Genomic DNA, 23,081 nt, shown 5'->3' on the forward strand with positions numbered 1-23,081 from the left:
TGGTCTTCAGTGACCTAGGGTAGGTACGCTGTGCTTCTCACTCCCATGGAAAGGAACAAATTTAAGGAGGAAACCTTTTGGAGGTCGCAACACTTGCATTGTCCATGGGCACACCCTGTCAGCTGACAGCCAGACATATGACTGCAGCTGGAGTGACAGATGGGCTGGAAATTTCTCTCCCTGTCTCTCCAATCTCGCACAGTGGTTTCCGTAAGTTAATGAAAATTGCACAATACAGCTGCCAACTGCCATGCCGGATACATTTTGCAACCAAGGCTGCCATGCTACATCAGTGGGACAATATACCCAGGGACTTTTGAGGAAGCCCTGAGGAAGTCCAGGTGCATTAAGCAAAAAAAAGTTTTAAAAGCCAGTTCCCCCATTTGTATAGCTGCTATGTAGACTCGTGTTTTCGTCTTGACTGGAGGTTCCAGTAGCTGTCCAGACTAAACAGCTTTAGCATTATTTGATGCTGATCTTCACTACTGTGGAGGGAGAGTTGTAATTTGACTATAATCCAAATGACCCCCAGGAAGGAGAGCATACAGTGGTATGATGAGCCATTGTGAGAAATAGTTCACAAGGGCTGCTTGACACGTGTGTTGTGGTTTTTTAAAATAAATTTTAAATGGGTTTTATGAACAAGGATCATAGGAATAATAAATGATACAAATTAATAGACCAAGCCGTCTCATGTCATTTGTATATCACAAAAATAGCATCATAAATTTGCAGTAATATATGGTACAATATTAGTTGTCAATGCATAGGTTATTGGTGTGTGAAGTGGTTTAAACAAAAACAAACAGGATAGAACAGAATTGACAGATAACATTCAACATCACATAGCTAAATGCCCAGTCAAGAGCCCTTGTGGTTGTGCTTAGATTACCGTATTTTTTGCACCATAACACTCCTCCTAAAAAGTAAGGGGAAATGTCTGTGCGTGTTATGGAGGGAATGCCTACGGGTGGCATGCCTACGGATTTTCCTCCTCTAAAAACTATGTGCGTGTTATGGTCGGGTGCGTGTTATAGAGCGAAAAATATGGTAAGTGTAATAGTCATTGTTCCCTTCTGTGTTACCAATGAAACAATATAAAGTGTTGGTATATTGCTCAAGGGGGCGGGGACTCAACGTGACGATAATAATTTATGTTTAAATTTAAATTGACACAAACCAGACTGAGCCAAAATCTAATGATAGGGATTGTTCCATTTCTGGAATACTGGCATGTTATGAAATTAAACCACACCAGGGTAATGCCATCTTTCTTGATCTGTTCTTGTGTCAACTGTAGTTTATTTGTTAATCTCTCAAGCAGTGCTGTTTCCCAAACTATTTTGTACCAATTGTCTATTGTTGTGCCACAAAGGTCTTTCCAGTATCTAGCTATGTAGCATCTCGCCGCTTATAATAAACAGCTTATGAAATCTTTATTATGTAAATCCAGATCAGTGTCTTGAAATAAATTGAATAAAGCTAATTATGGATTGACTTCCAATTGTTGTTTTGTTATTTTATTAATTTCTTGGACTATTGAATTCCAGAAAGGCTGGATTTTTGTACATTCCCACCAGATGTGGAGATATGTACTGGGCGTGGTTCGAGCAGAGGTTGGAATTCCTTCACGTAGTTCTGTTTGGACACATTGTTTTGAGGTATGTCTAAAATAAAAGGGGTGGCATGTATTACTTGGTTAGCAATGAAATATAGCTTCAGGTTTGGGATGCCATAGCCTTTTACTACTTCCACTTTAGAAGGAGTTAAGCATTTCTTCTGGGTCTTTTACAGGAAAAAATAAATGAATTCCAATTTTTTCGTATCTCATTGAGTGTGATCCTAATTGGGAGTGACTGGAATAGAAACAGCAGTTTGGATAGGATCATGATTTTTACCATTGCTAATTAGGGAATATAAAATGGGGTTTGCGCCATTGTTTCAAATTTTGAAGAATTGTCTGCCATACAGGGGGTTAGTTTTGTGAATAGAGTCTGTTAAGGTTTCTTGTTATAATTATTCCTAAATCTCTAAGCTTTGTGTGACAATGCCTGTGAGTACTGTGAATGCTTTTTGGATCTTAGGTGATAAGATCTAAGATTCAGATTTTGAGATGTTAACCAACAGGCCTGATGGTGTTGAAAATTTGTTAAGCTCTCAAAGTATTGTTCTGCAGGTTAGGTGTCATAATCATTAAATTGTCAGTGAATAGTCTGATTGTATAGTTTTGTTTTCCAATTTGGACTCCCTTGGTGCCTGGTGTGGTTCTGAGGAATATAACTAATGGTTCTAAAGTTAGGATGAACACAGGGGATGAATTTATACCACAGGAGCCAACTCTTAGGGGCCGTGGGGGCTTTGGCCTCCACAACAAAATACTTGTGAGGGCTGGATCCCCACAAAATTGGCAGGCATTCCCATTCAAATGATGTGTGTGCACTGTGTCATGTGATCAATTATGCGGGGCGGGGCTTACCACAATATTTTACTCAAGTTGGCAACCCTGATTTATACTGTTTAGTCTTACTGTGGATGAAGAGTATATTTGTTTCAAAAAAATTATGAATTATTGGCCAAATTGCAGTTTCGCAAGTAGTTTTGTCTGTTTTGACAATTTTCAAGAAAGAAGGCTGGCAATTCTCTATTTGCACACCAGCTAGGTAAGCTTTCTCTGGGTTCGTTCTTTTGGTCATCTGAAGCTTTATTACATGAATGGAAACACAGTTTAATAGTACCACTTTCTTTTCCAGCCTATCATATTTTCTAATTACGTAGTGGATTGTAAATCATTATTTTAGGGAATTATGGGGGGTGTAGCTGCATCTGTATATCAATAGGTAGGTAGGTAGGTAGGTAGAGAATGGGGTCCTAAGATGTTAATTTAAGAGAATTCATGGCAGAAGACTGCCCTATACCCTCCCATCCCCAAGAGGCAGCTGTGCCCCCTATTATGTCTTGGAGGTTTTTGGAACTCTCCTGAATAATATGGGAGGGGGTGCATGGGGAATGCTAGTGAGAGCAGAATTACAAAATATTTAACTTGAATCCTAAAAGAAGATAGTTTAAGGAATATCAGGCAAACAGAGTTTTCCACCCCCTCTTACCTGCATCGGCACCTCCCCATGCCCCACCTGATAGTTCAGGAGAGTCCCCTGCCTGCCCCCCAAGATTTTGTAGAGCACATTTGGCTGTGGTGGGAGGAGAGACCTTGAATCTTTCATTCTGTGAGCTACTTTAAGTGACCATATCTCAGAATCCAAGTCACAGTCTTTAGACTATGGTTTTCATTATCTTGATTAGTCAACCAAAGGACCCAATCAAGTAACCAGAAAATCAGCAGCATGTGCCTGATTTCCTGTGGTTTTAACCTAGTGCAGGGGGTCGGCAACCTTTGGTGGGCCTGTGGGCACTTCTGCAAACTGAAGGAACTGCCCAGGCACCAAAACACCCCCCCCCAAAAAAAAAATTATTCAAATGGCTACAATAGCCTGCTTCCTTCAAGCCTAATTTCAGCAGGGGGGTGGGACCCTATTGGCACCAATGGAAGCCTCTGGGGGTGCAGATCTGTGAGCTTTGTTGGAATTTCCCAAGTTTTATGATACCAACACAAAGGGGGAGAACACCCTTGTGGCAGATGTAAGTTTTCAACACTGTTCTGGTGCCTCTTCTTCCCCCCAGAACAGCCCCAGATTGCTCCAGGCAACCTCATCCAGGATGGTCTGAAGCCATCACCAGTCACTGCCTGACTTGGCGGAAGCCCAGATCCCCCCGATTTGCTTCAGACTTTTGGCTAAAGCTGGTGCAGAGCTCCATCTTTTGTGTACAGTCATCCCTTGGATCTCAAACGCCTTGACTCCCGAACAAATCGGGTCCTGAACAATCGAAACCTGGAAGTGAGTGTTCCGGTTTTTGAACGATTTTTGGAAACCGAACGTCTGGTGCAGCTTGCACAGCCAATCAGAAGCCGTGCTTTGGTTTCCGAACATTTTGGAAGTCGAATGGACTTCCGGAACGGATTCTGTTCGAGTTCCAAGGTACAAATGTATATCCATATATGTAACAGCAAGTTCAGCTGAGGGCTCATCCAAACTTCTGTTTGTCCTATGATTTCTAGGCACATGGTCTGAGAGGTTTCTTCTTTGTCCCCCCACTTTCCCTGGGGAAACACACTATTTACCACTGAATTGGAACAAATGAGCCTTGATTCAGTCCTGCACCTCCGCATCTGCTTCAGGCAACCTCTCCATCTTTTTTGTTTTGTTTCTAAAAACAAACAAACATGTATTTCAAGGTGCCCTGTATTTAGATGTAGGTGTATCCATCCTTTAGATTCACTACAATCACTTGGGGGGCATTATTGGGTTGTTTTTGTTTCTACTTTGATTATGTATTTTGTGTTTTTATATTGTGATTTTATCCTGTGAACTGTCCTAAGACCTGCAGGTGTAGGGCAGTATACAAATAATGAAACCACTGCAAAACTGAAGATTGGCAATGCCATGGGTGCAAACCATTAGGTGCCCTTCACAGCCAGCCCCCATGCCCCAGTTCGACAGCAAACGTGCTGAAAACTTGCAGAACTTAATTTCCAGAGCTCATTCCTACCAGGAAGCATAATTTTTTCGCTGAATGTGGTAAGGGTGCTTTCCGATGGCTCCGCTTCTCTCAAAATATTAACTCTGTCTTGGTTAGCAGTGGGGAGGTGGTGGTGGGGAGAGACTGGGCTGCAGGCCTGGTAGGTCTGCCCCTGATTTTCACAGGTCCCTTCAGCCGTAGGCTCTGAATACCCCACTAGTCTGCAGCCAGTGAACACAGTGCAGAGAATTCTTTAGCAAGCAAGACATAAGTAGCAAAAGGAGCGGTTACAGGGAGTCAAGCATCATCAGTGTCAGAGAGACTCGAGTGGCTTCTTAGACCTCCCTGATTGCTGGATTTTCTGCTTTCCTTGAATTGCAACATCAGCAGCAGCCCTGTGGTCCTTGTGTGCTGCTCACTTGACATGGACTGTCTTAGGCTTTACAGCCGGTAAATGCGAGGCCACAGTTACGGAGCGTAAGGTTCAATCCCTGCTACAGCTATCTGCCTTGTAGGCTTCAATTTTAAGAAGTGGAATTGGAGAGCTCTCCCCATTTCCCCTCCTTTCCAACTCCCCTCCCCCCTTTTTGTCAAATCCATGCTAGCTCTAAGGGCTCGTGCAGAACTGGAAAGGAGAAAATTACTGAGCAGCATTATATTTAACTTGCCTATTGCAATCTCCTTCCCTTGATGCTCGGCCCAGGTCACAATTCTGCTCACCGCTTACTCTCACGGACAGGCCTGCAAAGCCCACAGCTATAGAAACATGCTTAGCTCTGTAGAAATGTCGCCTTTAGACTCCTTGACATTTTAAAAGAAGCTTCCAGAAATTTGGGATACTCATTTACCCAGCATGCCATGTTTGGTAGTGTGGCCAAAAAGTTCCCAGAATTCCTTCCTTTTGGAGATGACTTCATAAAACCTGACTTTTTTTTACCAGGGATTGGTGCAGACGGATCCAAGAGGCATCTCTTTTGTCCTGCTGCCTTCCACAGGAAAGCCTGGTGTTTACAGCCAAATTGGAATGAATGCCAATCAGGTTTTCTGTGGATTGACGCTAGCTCTGATTTAGTGGTAAACAGTGGGTTTTCCCGGGGCATTCACTTTTAAGCGCCAGGCAAAAATGCTCCACTTTAACCAGGCCTTTGGCTGATTGACAATACAGTGGTACCTCGGGTTACATACGCTTCAGGTTACACACACCGCTAACCCAGAAATAGTGCTTCAGGTTAAGAACTTTGCTTCAGGATAAGAACAGAAATCGGGCTCTGGTGGCGCAGCAGCAGGAGGCCCCATTAGCTAAAGTAGTGCTTCAGGTTAAGAACAGTTTCAGGTTAAGAATGGACCTCCGGAACAAATTAAGTACTTAACCCAAGGTACCACTGTATACAAGAGAAGAACTCCTAGGGGATTTAACTAACTGAAGGACATTGTCCTCTTTCTATGCTCCTCCTGATGGAAACATGCAAATGGGGATAGATATATCCCTGCTTTAAGTCGTTTACATACTGTTTTCTCTTGTATATTATTTACTACAAAGTTCAATGACTAAGCTCTTTAGCGACGAAACGTCAGATTACCGGTACGACGTCCGAGCACTAAACCACTGGTATATCACAAGTGGACTCTTTATTGCTGCGTTTGCAATGGTCCAAGATAAAATCTATTTTGGAAAGAGAAGAAATGAGCACTGAACCACTGGTGTATCACAAGTGAACTCTTTATTTATTTGGGAAAGAAACTACTTTTGCCATTTTTATGGACGTTTATTGTTTGTTTACGGATAGTTGCCTGGATGATATTACCTTGTTTCAATTGTAGTAGTCGTTGTATCATCGCCCTGTTCATGGTTTTATTGTTATACTCCCTAGGGAGGAGGCTGGCAGCAGCGGCCATGGAGAGGCCATGGATTACTCCCTCACAGCCACTGCCACCACTACCGCCATCACTTGGGACAATAGCTGGCTCATCCTCCTTCCTGAGCTGGGCACAGGCAGGGGAAATATAGACATTCCAGGATCAAATCAGAAGCTAGGGTGGCTTTTGTAATTCTGGAAATGTCCCTGGAAAATTGGGACACTTGGAGGCTATACAGTGGTGGCCTGCTGGGGAGAGGCAGTGACTGAGGATTCTAAATCTGTTCCACATGCATTTCACTGTTGTTCTTCCCTACATAGGGGACTGTCATTCTGTGAAAGCTTACTGGGGTTTTCTAACAGATAGCTCTTAGCCCCCTCCCATAACTACAGTTCCCAGTGCTTTTTGGGGAAAGGGATGGGCAGGCCCATCAGTTTCAAATCCATATAAATGTTAAATGTGCATATGTTTGCATGTTTCATTTCTTTGTTTCGAGTTTGTGCTTAAGAGAAAGAAAGGACTCAGGAGTAGGGATAAGCTACAGTATCCTTGTGGTCAAAGCACTGCAAAGGAAGGATGTCTGGCTCCTCTGCTGCAGTCTATGGGTATGGCATGCCGCACTGGTGTGGCAGGAGAGGACGGCAAGTGTGGCGGGAAGATTCAAGGACGATCCTTGCCCTCAACTGTGTCAAAAACCTTGATTCCCCAATTTATTGTTATTTTTAAAGGATGGGGAGAACCCCCTGATTAGTTTGAATCGAATAGGTTATTCAGTGTGCAGCATCAAGATTTAATATGATGCTTTCAGATAGCAAAGGGGAACCAAAGAAAGCTGTGTAGCTCTTTGATCATTCCCACAGTCATCCAGTCACCCCACGGGCCTGTTTAGCTGACTGGGCTGGTGCCCTCTGCCCTGCAGGAATTGCTGCTCCTTTCTCTTCCTCCTCCGCAGGCAGCAGACAGGGCAGGATTAATAATCCAGAGGCAGATTTAAAGTGATCCTGATTAGGGAAACACCATGACCCTTTAGAGAGCAGATTCTTGCACTGTTCTGCCTTGTAATCCAATAGGCTCTCCTGGCCTTTGCAGGAAACAGACAACACACACACACACACACATGCTCCAATCTGCCCTAGGCCAAAGGCATTAAAGTCTTACAGTGTTGGGAAACTGAAGGTTTTTTAAAGGGTAGTTTGACACGTTTTTGATTTGATTTGCTCATGTTACAAAGGGAGCTGTTTAAAAATGTTTCATCCGTCCTCTCAACACAGGGTTCTTGTGCATGTGGATGGGTTGCTTGGCTAAAGAAGAAGGTTAGCCAGGTGTGTGTGTGTAAATATGTATACATGGAGACAGAGAGCTATATAGAAATAGAGCCCAGAATGGGTGGGTAGGCAATCTCAGGCCTGGAAGCTACTCCCCCATCCATACCATCCCTCTCTAGGCCACACCCCTTACCTCCTCGAATGTTTTTGTGCAGCTGGCCTGGATGAGGAATTGTGAGGGGAGTGTGAATGGTCGTAGAAAACCTACTGTACAGAGGTCAAATTTACATTAATTGCTCCACCCATGTTTGTCTCTGGCCTTGCCTATCGTGTGGCCCCCTGTAAGGTCACCCAGAAGGTCACCCTGTAAGGTTCCATATAGATACAGTGGTGCCTCGCAAGACGGAAAACTCGCTGGACGAAAGAGTTTTCCGTTTTGGAGGTGCTTCGCAAAACGAATCTCCTATGGGCTTGCTTCGCAAGACGAAAATGTCTTGCGAGTTCCTGCTGGTTTTTTCCCCTCCCCCCCCCTTTTCTAAGCCGCTAAGCTGCTTATCAGCTGATCCGATCAGCAGATAAGCCACTAAAAGCCGCTAATAGCGCTAATCCGCTAATCCTTCAATGGGCTTGCTTCGCAAGACGAAAAAACCGCTAGACGAAGAGAATCACAGAACGGATTCTTTTCGTCTTGCGAGGCACCACTGTACACACACACACACACACACACACACACACACACAATGCTCTGAATTATGTCTTAAGAACTCTGGTTGTAAACAGCAAAAACAACCCTGCTATTGACAGTCAAACTGGTTGGGCAAGCATGGCCGGGCCAATTTTCTTTCACCAGAATAAACTGCTGCTGGTGGGCATGAATGGCTGGCCATTGCAGAACTAAAGAAATGGCTAGAGATTCTTTCTGCAAGGGGGCATGTCTTTTCTCCTGCAAACCCCACCCCCACCCCGTGAGGGGTATGATATCACCCCACACTTTCTGTGTGAATTGAGGGTCTTCCCAGATGTTTAATACTGTAAATCAGTGACTGGGGGGTCTGAAACAGGGTTTTATTTATTTTCCATTGAAAGGGTAAATTTGGACAAAATGTGTGGGAAGGATACAGACTGGCATTTTGATTCCTACATTGTATAGAGGCTTAAAAAACCTGTCTTATAATAAACACCATCTGAAAGCACCCTGAAACTTTCTTCTTTTTAAGACTACCTGAGAGAGGCCTAGAGAAAGACAGAGGGCTTACTTTTGAATAGAGGTATTGTTTTGAGTTTGGGGCATTAGGCTGTATGCCAAGACCCTTCTAACCCCTGGATCCAGCAAGTGTTAAAATACAGGGTGAGTCTTTTAAAAGAGGCCCCGTGGAACATGTGTACTCTGTATCCATGGGGCCTGTTTTAAAGGACTCACCCTGTATAAGTCAGGCTAGCCTCCTGATGAGGTGATTGCATGGGTGATGGGCCATTAAGGGGAACAAAGGAAAGAGGCTCTGTGTGAGACAGTAAATGATTGGGGCCCACTCCCACAACTCCAGGTAGTTAGAAGGACAAAGCGAGAGTTCAGAGCAGAGAGTGAAGTGATGTGAACTAGAAGCTAGATATAAAGCAGCAAACTGGGAGAAGAATGCCTGGCAGAAACAAGATCCTTTTGGGGTTGTAATACTGTGAACCCCTGCATCGTAGGCGCAAGTTGTTTATATGTGTAAATAAACCATATCTCATAGAGACACCACAGTCTCTGCTATGCCTCATTTCCAAAGGTAACACGAACCCTGGGTCAGGAACTGGAACCCCTGGGATCTTGCATTGCTTGGAGATTGTGGTGGCATATACTCTTAGTCCCAAAGAGCTGCTACATCACTTCCTGAGACAACTGGCATTCAGAGATATGTGAAAAGATCTTCACTCACAAAACACTGAGGAATAAATGGGGCTGAAAAACTGTCTACGCATTTTTAATCCCTTAAGTGACCTCCTTCTTTGTCAGATCCTCTTTATAGCCCCAGCATTTTAAAGGTAGCCTCTTGTACTGACCTCTGGGTTCAAGCAGGAGCCAGCGGGCCTATCTGGTCCTCCATGTTCCCTCGCAAGAGGTGGGTTACTAGCAGTCTGGTCTCACCCTCCTTTCCAAGGTCATTTGCTCACCGGGGTTTTCCATTGTTATTTCCAACTCTGCTTTCTGTGACGGAATCTCTCATCTCCCCTGAGCCGAGAAGAGAAGGATTCAATTTGAAAGCGGCAGCACGATGACATGAGCATGTTATTAACTTCCTGAAGTTTCAGAAACGCCATTCCACTTGGCTCTAAAATAGCAACCTGTATCCTCCCAGCCATCACTACGCAGATATTCTGGCTTGCATGGGAAGAACGGGACGTGCGTAACATAAATCCTGCTGTTTGCTTGAACCACACAACTTTCAGACCAGTTAAGCTGCCCGCACAACACAGGCTACGCTTCCTAAACTAATATGACATCACTTGGGCCCTGGCATGCACACGTTAAATTAAAGTGCTACCAGCAAGGGGTCGCCCACAAAAGTGAGGGCTTGCAGGGTGGCTGCTCATCAGTTAAGGAAGGAAAGGGAAAAAGCAAGAGCTGGGTCTTCAGGGATAAACCACATTGAATGACAAAAAGGATACCTAAAATATCATTATGCAGCCATACCTTGGTTCTCAAACGGAATCTGTTATGGAAGCGTCGAAAACCAAGGCACAAATCCGATTGGCTGCAGGAGTTTCCTGTACTCAATCGGAAACTGCGGAAGCCGCGTTGGATGTTCAGCTTCCAAAAAACGTTCACAAACCAGAACACTCACTTCCAGGTTTGGGGCGTTTGGGAACCAAAACGGGCGAGTACCAAGGCATTCGAGATCCAAGGTATGACTGTATGCCCAACTGATCAGTGGTAGCATCTCATCAGGAGATTCATTCCATACAATGTCACATGGAAGATGGTTTTCTCCTGCTCTGGAGGGTAGGACCCAAACCAATGGCTTCAAGTTACAAGAAAGGAAATGCAGACTAAACATCAGAAAGAACTTTCTGTCAGTAAGAACTGTTTGACAGTGGAACAGACTCTCATGAAAAGCGATGGATTGTTGAAGGTTTTTAAACAGAGGTTGGATGGCCATCTGTCATGGATGCTTTAGCTGAGATTCTTGCATCACAGGGGTTGGACTAGATGACCCTCGGGGTCCCTTCCAACTCTGCAGTTCTGTGATTCTATGAATGTTGGAATCAGGCTTTCCCACAACGTATCACACAGGTGCCATCTCTATTGTTTTGTGGGGTTTTTTGCACGCATTGAAGTCATTCCTTTCATAACCAACCTTTTAAGTGTATATTTTTATCCCAGCATACAATGGATTTGAAATTGTTCCTATACATGATATTGTCTTATATATGTTTTAATTATTGACACTTTTATTTAATAGCAATGTTTCATAGGAAGCCATTCAGAAATGGGAATAGATAAAGTAGTAAATAAACTGAGGGCTGCTGCCAAAATGGCAGCCTGTGCCATTCTCTCTCTGTAAATGATTTCATCATGCTGTGGATTTCCTCCAGCGTCAGGCCAATATGCTCCGCTGTCTGAGGTGAAGGAAAAGAGTTTGGATTTGATATCCCGCTTTATCACTACCTGAAGGAGTCTCAAAGCGGCTAACATTCTCCTTTCCCTTCCTCCCCCACAACAAACACTCTGTGAGGTGAGTGGGGCTGAGAGACTTCAGAGAAGTGTGACTGGCCCAAGGTCACCCAGCAGCTGCATGTGGAGGAGTGGAGACGCGAACCCGGTTCACCAGATTACGAGTCTACCGCTCTTAACCACTACACCACACTGGCTCTCTGAGGAAAATATAGCGCCCCTCTCCTCTCATTCCACAGGAAGACTGGACTGGCAGCTGGCTCTTGCTTCAGTGCTCCTCTACTGTACCTGAGGGCAACAGACTAGGTTAAGGGGCACAGAGCAAGCCATAGGGCAGACACAGCTCTGACCTCCAACACTGCCTGCCCTCTAGCATCTCTTGCCTGAGGCGGCTGCCACTCTTCCTAGTGAAAGGGTCAGCCCTGCCCATGCATTGCCACTGGTGACAGTGGGTAGGGATGGAGACAATCAGGTAGGTTTTACTACATGTTACAGAGAGATATAGTAAATTGACACGTGGCTTCTGCTTCCATCAGCTGTCCTGTGTTTATCACAATGTGTTCTGTTTGTGCAATGCTCCACAAAGAAGATTAGGAAACGGTTTTCCAAGGTCCCAGTGAGCATATTAAACCCCACTTTTGATATCCAAATGGTTTTGCAGGGGAAATGTACCCATTTTATACCTTACGAGCATCAGAAAATAAGTTCCTACCAAAAAACAACAACAGGCACCTTCAAAAGCTTTCTCTTCCTCCATTAATTCTCCATTGGTCAATTTATTGCCTTCCCTCGCTTTCCCCTCCCTCAGTTCAGATTTTGTCATACCAGGGATGCTCTGAAAAGGGGAAGATATAAGAAAATCCAGACTGAGGGAGGCAAAAGCTATGGGAGGCAATGATCTGGAGGAGAATGTCATATGACCAGCGGAAATTTGAGGGAGGTACAGGAAGCTTATTATCCACATTAAAGAGTCCAACGACTTTTTTTAAAAGCCAAGCTTTTTTAAAAAAGAAAAGGGGGAAAAAGAACTAAGATGTAAAACAAAAAACCCAACCCTATCCAAATATGATATAGAAATTTCACTGGTAATGTGAGTTCAATATATGGAAATCAAGACAAATTCAAACAAAAATAAAAGAATTCACATATGCAGATCACATAGAGCAAATTATAAAGGAGATCATATAAGGTTTACACTGTCAATTGCTTAAAAGTTGCCAAAGAAGGTTAGATCTCAACTTTTTCATTAAAAAATAAAATATTAGTTAGGATACCAAGATGTCAAACTTTAAAATACAGATAAATACAGATAATTTCCTCAGTTTATTTATTTTAATACACTTATCTTCCACATATTTCACAAAAATTATAGGGACACAACCTACTAAAATTAAGCCCTTTTAAGTCCTTCAGATTTCAAGTGGCAAGTTAAGCACATGATTCCATCTCTCCCATTAAAACCAATGTGACATTAACTTTGGCTGAATCATGTGTCGGGTGGTTTACAATAGCATAAAATAATCCAGTTAATCAAACCCCTTAAAAGTTTACAAACAAAGATAAAACAATAAATTCATCACTACTACAATTTAAAACATACAGAAAGTTAAAGCCACAATAGAATAGACCAAAACAAATTATGTCATGGGTTCATTCACTGCTACAAAGAGAACTGGTATTAAGAACATAAGAGCCTGGCTGGATCAAACCTAAAATCCACCTTTTCCAGTATCCTGTTCTCACCATAGCCAATCAGATGCCCATAGAGATACAACACTCAGGACCTTTGTACAACAGAACTTGTGATTCCAAGCCACTGGTATTCAGAGGCCTGTTTTCTCTGAAACTGGAGGAAGATCACAGCCATCGAGATCATTCATGAATTTGTCTAACCCTCTTTTGAAGCCACCCAAGCTGGTGGCCATCACTGCGTCCTGTGGGACCAAGTTCCACGTGCTTCGAGAAAATCTACTTGCTTTTCCTGTCCCAAATCCTCCAGCATCCAGCTTCCTTGGATGGCCGACAGTTCTAGTATCATGAGAGGGGGAGAAAATTGTCTCCCTATCCACTCTCTCCACACTATGCCTAACTGCACACGCCTCGCCCCTTTCTCCATGGATTTCAATGGGAAAATTAAATATGAGATTAAATCTCTCCACGGAAACCAACGGGACTTCAAAGTGCTTTGGTTTGGCTAGGAAGTGCCCTCAGGTTTTTAAAACAAACAGTGACAGTTGTGCATTAGGGAAATGGAGTCTCCTACACTTCTCTGAAAAGAGGTGTTGCTTCCACGCAGTCAGGTTCATGTGCCTCCCTTTCTCTCATGGCTGGCCATTTCGACATGCATCACGCAACATTTGTAAGCAGTTTTTTTTTGTTTGTGTTTTAAGGGGTGGGGGTGGGATGCTGCAATCCCGAGCCAGAGCCTCAGATTGTAAAGCCGTTTTCCTTTTCTTCTCTCTTTTTTAAAAACTACAGCTGAACTAATTTGATGAAAGGGAAAAATAAAATGCAAGCCAGACTAAACACCCAAAGTTCCTACCTACAACCAGCACTCGGGCTTTCCCTGGCCAAAGTCAACACATGTCAATTTTTAACATGACAGGACTTTTAAAAGGGGGTTAGAGTGCTGAACGAGAAGCGGCTGGAAAACATTATTAATGGATTCTGTCAATTAAAGGCTGGCAAGTTGAGCTGGTACAAAGGTCCGCGCTTCCCTCCCTTTTAAGTTGGTGGAGGATTGATTTATGAGCTATTTGTTTACGGTGTTGTGGACACACAACAGTGTTCTGTGGCTAGTGTACCTTTGTGTTAGCTGGAGGTGTGTCTATGTGGGCTGATTCACACAAACACTCCGCTGATGGCTACTTTGCTTTCTCCTTCTGCTCATGGTGGATAGAGCCATGAACTGAAGCAACATTTTTTCTCAGCACCCCCAATAGGCCTGGTGCCAGCACTTGGCCCCCGAGGCCAGTGGTGGCTGGTGGCAGCAGGGGGGCGGTGCTTGAAGGACATGGGATATGGCCAATGAGCACTCACAAGGGTTCAGCTAAGTTATTCTGGTATTCTCCCTTCCTTGCAAAGTTAATGAAAATTTACAGTGGTGCCTCGCAAGACAAAATTAATCCGTTCCGCGAGTCTCTTCGTCTTGCGGTTTTTTCGTCTTGCGAAGCACGGCTATTAGCGGCTTAGCGGCTATTAACGGCTTAGCGGCTATTAACGGCTTAGCGGCTTTAAGAAAAAGGAAACAAACTCGCAAGAACTCGCAAGACGTTTCGTCTTGCGAAGCAAGCCCATAGGGAAATTCGTCTTGCGGAACGACTCAAAAAACGGAAAACTCTTTCGTCTTGCGCGTTTTTCGTCTTGCGAGGCATTCGTCTTGCAAGGTACCACTGTACCAATATGACCCAACTCAACTGAAAATGGCCTTACTTTGGTACAGAAGGGGTCCCTCCTGTTGCAATTTCATGCTGTACATTACTCAGAAGTAAGCCCCACTGAATTCCATGAGCCACATCCACAGGATTGCAGCTTGACTTGGTTAATCTTAAAGGACTGTTTTAACATGGGACCCCATCCATTTCCAGATATATGGGAAAATATCATTCCCCTCCCCCAGCTTATTAACTTCTGCATCCCCCCCCCCCCCGAATTTGGAATAAAGTGGATATTAAGCGGACCTTGGAGGTCAGGGTTAAAATCAACCATGAAACTCACTGTGTGACCTTGGGCCAATCATTTGCTCTATTTTTGTATTTAATAAGGTGATTCCACAACAGGTTTCCTTTGTATAAACAGTACATCATATAATGACTGCAGTGGAAGGTTCTGTTGGGTCAGGCCAGGGGCCCATCTGGTTCAGAATTCTGTTCTCACAAAGCATTTTTTAAACGTAAGGAAAAACAGGAATGCTATAGTTTCTCTGAACTCTGTACATAGTGGATCAGCCTCCACTGCGCTCTCTGTGAAGTAGATTAGGCCAGTGTTTCCCAACCGGTGTTCCGCGGCACACTACTGTGCCGTGAGACATTGGCTGGTGTGCCGTGGGAGGGAGGCGGGCGAGTCGGGCGGTGAGAGGCGGCGGCGAGGATCCGCGTCGAGCCGGGGGCGGCTCCGCGGTGGTGGTGCCGAGCGGCGGGGCAGCGCGTGCAAAAGGGAGGAGCGCGAGACAGCGGAGGAGGAGGAGGCCGGCATGTCCGGGCAGCAGCAGCAACAACAGCAGCAGCAACTCCCGGCGACGGCTCCTCAAGCCCCGCCGCCCCCTCCTCCGCCCGCTATCGCCGCCACCACCACAACAGCCGCCGCCGCCTCAGTTGCCGCCGTCCCTCAGTCCCTCGCTCTGCTGCCTCCTCCCACCCCCAAAGCTTGGAGGTTCCCCGGCAAGGGGGAGGGAAAAAACTTTCACTTTCGTGCACCCCTCCCGGCGTGACGCTGCGCGCTGACGTCACGGGGCTGTGCCGCGGTGGTGTGCCGCGAGATTTTTTTCCTTAAACAGGTGTGCCGTTGCCCAAAAAAGTTTGGGAAACACTGGATTAGGCTGAGAGATGACAACTGGCTCAAGGTCGTTCCTGAGCTTTATGACTGAATGGGGATCTAAAACTAGGCCTCCCTAGGCCTGTCTAACTGTGTCCTGTCTAGGGATAGGGGAAGAACTGGTTCACTTCGCATTTTCATGGGAACCTACAACTGATTTGTACTTCCTGAACCAGGAAGTGAGCCTTTGTGATGCCCTGCTCCAGCCAAACAGGGTTCACAAAAATGCATATACTATTTATTTCCATTTAGAAATCATTTACTACACAACCTATCAAACCAATTTCACACACACACACACACACACACACACACACACACACACAAACCTTCATATTTAAAAATAAGTTCAAATGCAAAACAGATATGGACTGGAATATCTCCACGTAAAAGTGAAAATAATGTGCAATGCTACATAATATTAGGGGAAATGCTTGAGGCCAAATTGCATACAGAAACACATTTTTAGGAGAAATCAGAACAAAAATGCATCTGGGTTTTTGTGCAGATTTTTAAAAGAATTTTTTGCAAATAGAGTAAAGTGATTTTAAGCCTGGAGAAATGAGACAAAGAGGAAAACCAAAACTGGCAGATGTCTCTGTTCACAGACCTGTCCAACCCTCTTACTACTTGACCACACTGCCTCTCAAAAAACTTGTTTTACAAGGAAAATACAACTTGCTGAAACGAAGGAAGGCTCTAGGGACCTTCAGATCACCAGTCCCACACTTTCCCAATACAGCTATTTCAACATAAGCAGCAGTCCTGCAAGCACTTCCTCGGAAGTAAGTCCTTTTGAACTGGCTGAAACCGACTTCTTCTGAGTAAGCATGCATAGGGTCAGGATGCTTGCCTTCTGATGCAATCCTTCCCCCATTGCATTGCATTGCCTGGCTTTACTTTCTCAAGATGACAACCTGGCTAGCTGGCCTGACTCAATTGATAGGCCTGTCTTGTCTTCGAGCCGCCTTATCAGACAACATCAGTGTTGGTCAGACTTCATAGAATTTATTGAGCCAAGCCTCCTTTTCCAATGATTTGCTTGTCGCATTTGAAATGGCTGTTCTGGGTTGTGTTGGTGTGCATGGGGGTGGGATGGGGGAGGACTCTTTAATTAAATTATTAGATAAATTACATCAAGGCCATGAACTGGGCATGTTTTTCCTAACAAGTAACCTGCTGATTAAATGTAAAACGAATGAATTTAAAAATATAAAATGTACCTGCAAATGTGCTTTACAGTTGGTTAGAGTTCAGCCCATAGTCTAACATGCCAGGGCTCCACCCAGACTAGAGGTCACACTCGTTTGACCCAAAAGCCCTGCCTTAAGCTCAGGTGAATGGAGACTGGTGGCCATCATTTCTTTTAGACTTTGGATCTTATACAATGGATGGGATGGGGAGGGGATGAGTAATGGCTCACACTTTCAATTCCTTAGGCTTCTCTGCACTATGCAGAATTGATCTTTCCCACCTCCCTTCTGCACAGAAGTGAAGGACACAGGAAGTACAGGGCATTTGTGCTTCATGATCGGCCTCATTCTAGAAGATCTGAAGTGTCTCTCTGTGATGAGGGGGTAGTTCTCTGCTGGGGTCGAGTCAATTTGAGCTTCTCATTTTCCCAGTCTTAAACTCAGTTCGCCACATAAGTTTGCAAATGCTTTTAAATATCTCCCTAATAATATTAATTTAACCTTTAATTATTTAATATTAATTTAATATTAATATTTTCCCAATAATGTCATCATTAATAAATAATTTCATTAAAGTATGCATTTAATGTGCACTTTACCTGGTATATGAACTTATGTGCACATTATTTGGTTGAATTCTGAACTGCAAAATGTTTAGCTTTCGGAGGATGAATGCGTTTCAGTTGATGTTTTCTTTCAGGAAGGGTCAATGAGGTAGGTAAAGGTAAAGGTGCCCCTGCCCGTATGGGCCAGTCATGTCCGACTCTAGGGTTGCGCGCTCATCTTGCTCAAGAGGCCGGGAGCCGGAGCCATCCGAAGACACTTCCGGGTCACGTGGCCAGCGTGACGAAGCTGCAGCTGGCGAGCCAGCACCAGCGCCGCACACGGAAATGCCGTTTACCTTCCCGCTATAAAGCGGTACCTATTTATCTACTTGCACTCTTAGGGGTGCTTTCAAACTGCTAGGTGGGCAGGAGCTGGGACCGAACGACGGGAGCTCACCCCGCTGTGGGGATTCGAACCGCCGACCTTACGATCAGCAAGTCCTAGGCACTAAGGTTTTACCCACAGCGCCACCCGCGTCCCAGGTAGAGGTAGAGTCACCTTCAAAAGGAAACTGAGCCAATTTTCTCCCTCAGTTGTATCCAGTGCATACTATTAAAAGCACTGCCTGCTTTAATATTATGCTCATATCCTGGGCCTGAGCCCTACTGTTCAAAATACAGGTGGGGCCTGTTTTAATTTACACCCCTGTTGATGGGATGTAAGAACAGCCACAACACATTTCCCCAGCACTCCAAAACTGCATCCTCAGGATGGCTTCGGCAAACCGTTCTCAATGGAAGGTCCACATGCAATCTCCTTGGCTTGGGCATATCATCATCATCATCATCATCATCATCATCATCATCATCATCTAATTTGTATGCTGCCTTGCTGTAGTTAAAACCATGCTCAAGGCAGCTTAGAATCAGAAAATGTTTACATTATTACAAGCGTAATGAAAGTAGCCAGAAACAACAAACAAAACACATCAACAAGTACACAACAATAATCGAACAATTTCCACACAAATCATTATAAGATTTAAAAATAAAGATACAAAAAAATCAACAACAACAAAAAGCAGGGGGGTGGGGGGAACCCAACAAAACCCCACCAGCAATACCCCAGCCCAAAAGTCTGTTCGGCAGCCTCAGTTTTTGGAGCTGGAGTCAGTCACGGCCCCCCCTTCCCCGACCAGGTAGAAAAGGCCTGCAAGGCAGGGAGCAAGTCATTAGGGCTAACAGCCAAGATGGTATCTCAGAGTTACAACTTTGATCCCTTTAGGTGGGCGTTGTGCTATTTTGCAGAGGTTACGCATGTTACAGTTTTAAAAATCCAATTCCAGTTTGAAGAGGAAAACAATAAGTTTGCAGCTTACATGCATTTAATGAGCACATTCAGCTTTATGCACCTGGTAAAAATATTTTATTTTATTTTAAAGTGGTGGGGTTTCTGAGAAAATGACTTCGACAATCCCACCCACCATTGAACCCAATGGGTTTTGACCAAATATGATATTGGCTTTAGGCATGATCTCTGGAAAGTAGCCCCAACATAAACTAGGGGCTTACTGTAGTTTCTTGCAGGGGGGTGAAAGTTGGGGCAGGGAGCAACTCAAAATACAGCCCTCTCCTGGCCTTACCCAGCAGCAGATTGCTTGAAATAAGGTAGACGGACTCTTGTTCCAAATGGATGAGCAAGTTTTTGACCCAGTTTGAAACATTCCCAAAGGATCATGTGAATCAACTCTTTAAGAAATGAATTATAATTTTGGAAACATAGCAAAGGCAGAGTCAATTACATCTCGACATTCTCAGGAATATTTCTGGTCAAAGGGATTCCTTTCTTCCTGTTTTCCTAAAGTATCTTTTTACTTTAAAAAGGGAGTGAAAGGAACCGGTGAGCTTCAGTCGGCTTCTTTAGACGATGCTGCCCTGAGACTGGCCCATAATATGTGCACATAAGGCACACAAGGAACTGATTTGAAGCGGAATGGTGTGTTGTGGGGGGAACGGAGGGGGGGAGACTACATAGACACACAAAGCACTTGGGGCCTTTGTACCACAAGGACAAGGAGCTGGCAAAGTGAGGAGCTGGAAGTTATTGTTGGCACAGAAAATCCCTGTTTGCAGAAAAAGAAAGGTGGGTAAAGGGGAAGGAAACATTCCATGAAATGGGCATCAAGGCAAAACAAAAAAACGAAGCAAAACACAAAACCCCTGCTTTCCCCTGAAGAAAAGGAAACATCAGGAAATGCCTGGTCTCAGAAAGTCAGGGGGAAACGCAATTTGCCTACCAAAAATAAAAGGCACAGTAAGCGAAGATTGACACAAGAGAGGAAGTAGTTGCTCATTTCTTCTTTGACACCTCCAGTGTTTAAATAAAAGTTTAGATCTGCCGCTCTTTGTTTCCCTCAGTTTTGCCCCTTAGGGCCGTGCCTCTCAAAACTGTTGTTTGTTGTGTGTGCCTTAGACAGGAGGCAGATATGGAGTTGGACTACAAGATTCCATAGACAACTAGTATAAAAAAGAGAAGGAAACTGTCCCATGCATGTTCTTCTTCCGACCGTAATGTGTGCGTCTTGAGGTTTGCCCTTTAACATCTTTCTCCACAGTGGAAAAGGGCAATTTCTCTGAGATACAGTTCCATGGGGATTCATGGGGCATCTTCCTGAATCAGGCTCCTGGTGGATAGGAGCCAAGCATCTGAGCCGTGGGCGACCAGTAACTGTGACTCCCCGGAAGACCCAGTGATCAGGCAGGGATATAGGGATCAGGCAGCCCTTGAGGTATTGTGGACCCAGGTTGCAAAGGGCCCTTTAAATTAATACAAGAACCTTGAACCTGGCCTTGTGCTTAATGAATGAGGTGCTTCAGTTTAACAAGGTAATTGGGAAGCAAGTCCTGTATTGGGCTTTGTGGAGTACACCCCTTCCACCTCTGCACTTTCTGTGAGACTTCAACTTCCCCACCCCTTTGTGTAAGCACTGTCACAGTTAGCATAATATACGCTAAATATTATTATTTCCATGCTGTGTGGCTGATGGGTTAGTGAGAATTTCTCCCTCCTTCCACTATTTGCCAAAACACCAGCCAAAGAAAAGAAAGAAGCCCTTTTAAAATTCAAGAAATAAACTCAAGGACTGCGCGCGCACACACACACACACACACACACACACACAGAGAGAGAGAGAGAGAGCGCAGTCTCCTCCATGATCCGTCTGAATACTGTGTTCACCAGCCTATGTGGCATTTGCCAGAACTGTCAAATGGCCAGTCCAAGTCTGAGCAGGATCTTACATGTCAAACGTACACTCCACACAACCATGTTACTGTTCAGAGGAGGAAAAAAAACATCGTTACTCTGGATCCACCGTGGATTTAACTTGAAAGCTTGGCACTGTGGTTGCATGGAAACAACTCTGGATATGTATGGCTGGGCAGGCTAGTGAGGGTTGCAGCCTGGTGAGAAGGGGCGTGAGAGGCCTGGGGGACGTGTTGAGGGCCCAGACTGGTGGCTCCCCAGCCCTCCTTTAAATGAACGAGCTCTTGCCTGCACAGTTAAGAACTTTTAGAAATATATTAACAGACTTCCTTGCGCAAAGCTTCTAGGACTCACTTTATTGATGGCTTTTTGTTGAAACATCTCCTGACAGCCATTTCCTTGTGTAGCCATACTGTGGAGTTGTCCCTGCAGGCAAGCTACCTTGTGAAGAGACTGGGCGAGGACGGGAGGGGAGGGGGAACCAAACCCAAAATAAAACACCCCAAACAATGGAAGCACCTTGTTTAATGTCAATAGTTACCACTTGTCCGCTTTGAGTAATCATTTAAATCATTAGCTCCTGGTGGTTGCTAGCAAAGCCCATTCTCCTCAGCTCTGGAGCAGGTGAATAATGGTGTCAGTCCAGCGCTAGGCCCGCATTCCACAAGACAAAAGCAAGGTGGCTCTTGCTGGAGTGAGTGTAAACGGCAAAGGAAACATGGATGCACAGAAACGAGCATGATTTACGGATCTGCAGCAAACAGGCGCTTGGGCAGGCTCGGTGTTGAATAATTTGCTGGGGGAGGAAGGGAAGCAAAGAGCTTCATTTCTGAGGGGGAAACTGAGGAGCTCTCTCCCCCCTGCCAAATGCAAACACATTCCTCCATGTTCCAATTATGTCACTATATCGGCACACAATGTTCTGACACTGCTTTCCAGTTCTAAGCCCCCAATGTATTCATGCTACAGTCAAACCTTGGTTGTCAAACACAATCTGTTCCTGAAGTGCGTTTGGTTTCTGAAACGTTTGACAACTGAGATGTGGTTTCTGATTGGTTGCAAGAGCTTATTGCACTCAAGCGGAAGCCACATCAGACGTTTGGGTTCCAAAAAACGTTCAAAAACTGGAGCATATACTTCCGTGTTTTCCGTGTTCGGGAGCTGAAACATTCCAAAACAGAGGTGTTCAAGAACCGAGGTTTGACTGTTCTAGTCCTCTGCCCACCTTTGGTTGCTATCACTTCTGTGCCTCAGCAACCTAGGAAGCTGCCTTATATTGAGTCAGGCCATTATTTCCCCCACTGACTGACACTAGCTCTCCAGGGTTTCTGTCAGCTGTCTCTCTCCACCCTACCTGGAGATGTTGAGGATGGAACCCGGGCCCTTCTGCATATGGTCTACCTCTGTGCCACAACCAGTTCCAGTCCAGGACTTCTCATGGGTATCTCATGGAACCACAGAGTTGGAAGCGACCTTCGGGGATCATCTTGTCCAACTCCCTGCAATGCAAGAATATGCAGCTGTCCCTTACGGGGATTGAACCTGCAACTTTGGCAGATGTATAGTTGCCTCTGACTGTGGAGACAGAGCATAGTCATTGTGACTAGTAGCCGCCCACTGATAGCCTTATTCCCTATGAATTTATCTTTTAAAGCCATCTAAGTTGGTAGTCATCACTGCCTCCTGTGGGAGCAAGTTCTGTACTTTAACCATGTGCTGTGTGAGGAACTACTTTCTTTTATCTGTATGGAATCTTCAAAGGTTCAGTTTCATTGGAGGTCCATGAGTTCCAGAGTTATAAGAGAGGGTGAAAACATTTTCTCTCTCTATTTTGTCCATGCACGCTTACTTTTATCTACTTCTCTCATGTCACCTGTTACATACCTTGTCTCTGAACCAAATAGTCCCAAATGCTGCAGCTTTTCCCTTGATCATCTTGGTTGCCCTTTTCTGAACTTCTGCCAGCCCTTTTTGAGGGGAGGCAAACCAGAACGGCACACGGTATTCCAATTGTGGTCGCGCCACAGATCTGTATAACGGCATTATGAGACTGGCAGTCAGGGACAATACAGCCAAGGCAATGCCCCTCAAGATTCATACCCACAAAGAGCCTGCATGATCAATAGTAGCTAAATATCATCAATGGCATTTATTTCTCGGTCCTGGATTTGCCAAAGTAGGCAATGCCCCTCA

General features: G+C 44.8%; 1 protein-coding gene across 2 annotated transcripts in view; it reads right to left on the reverse strand.

Annotated features, from left to right (window-relative positions):
- The window catches only part of LOC309525329 (uncharacterized protein), a 76,095-nt gene that overhangs the window by 21,249 nt on the left and 31,765 nt on the right, over positions 1 to 23,081 (reverse strand). Inside the window, exons 3-4 of one of the 2 annotated variants that reach the window (XR_014216145.1) lie at positions 9,741 to 9,909; positions 6,224 to 6,238 (exon numbers count right to left, since the gene is read on the reverse strand). The gene's annotated coding sequence lies outside the window, so the exon portion shown is untranslated. Of the gene's footprint in view, positions 1 to 6,223; positions 6,239 to 9,740; positions 9,910 to 23,081 lie in introns of those variants that run through there. The other variant, XM_082210902.1, reaches the window with a different exon arrangement.

The sequence above is a fragment of the Podarcis vaucheri genome (assembly GCF_965113315.1).
Source record: "Podarcis vaucheri genome assembly, chromosome: 2".
Lineage (NCBI taxonomy): Eukaryota > Metazoa > Chordata > Lepidosauria > Squamata > Lacertidae > Podarcis > Podarcis vaucheri.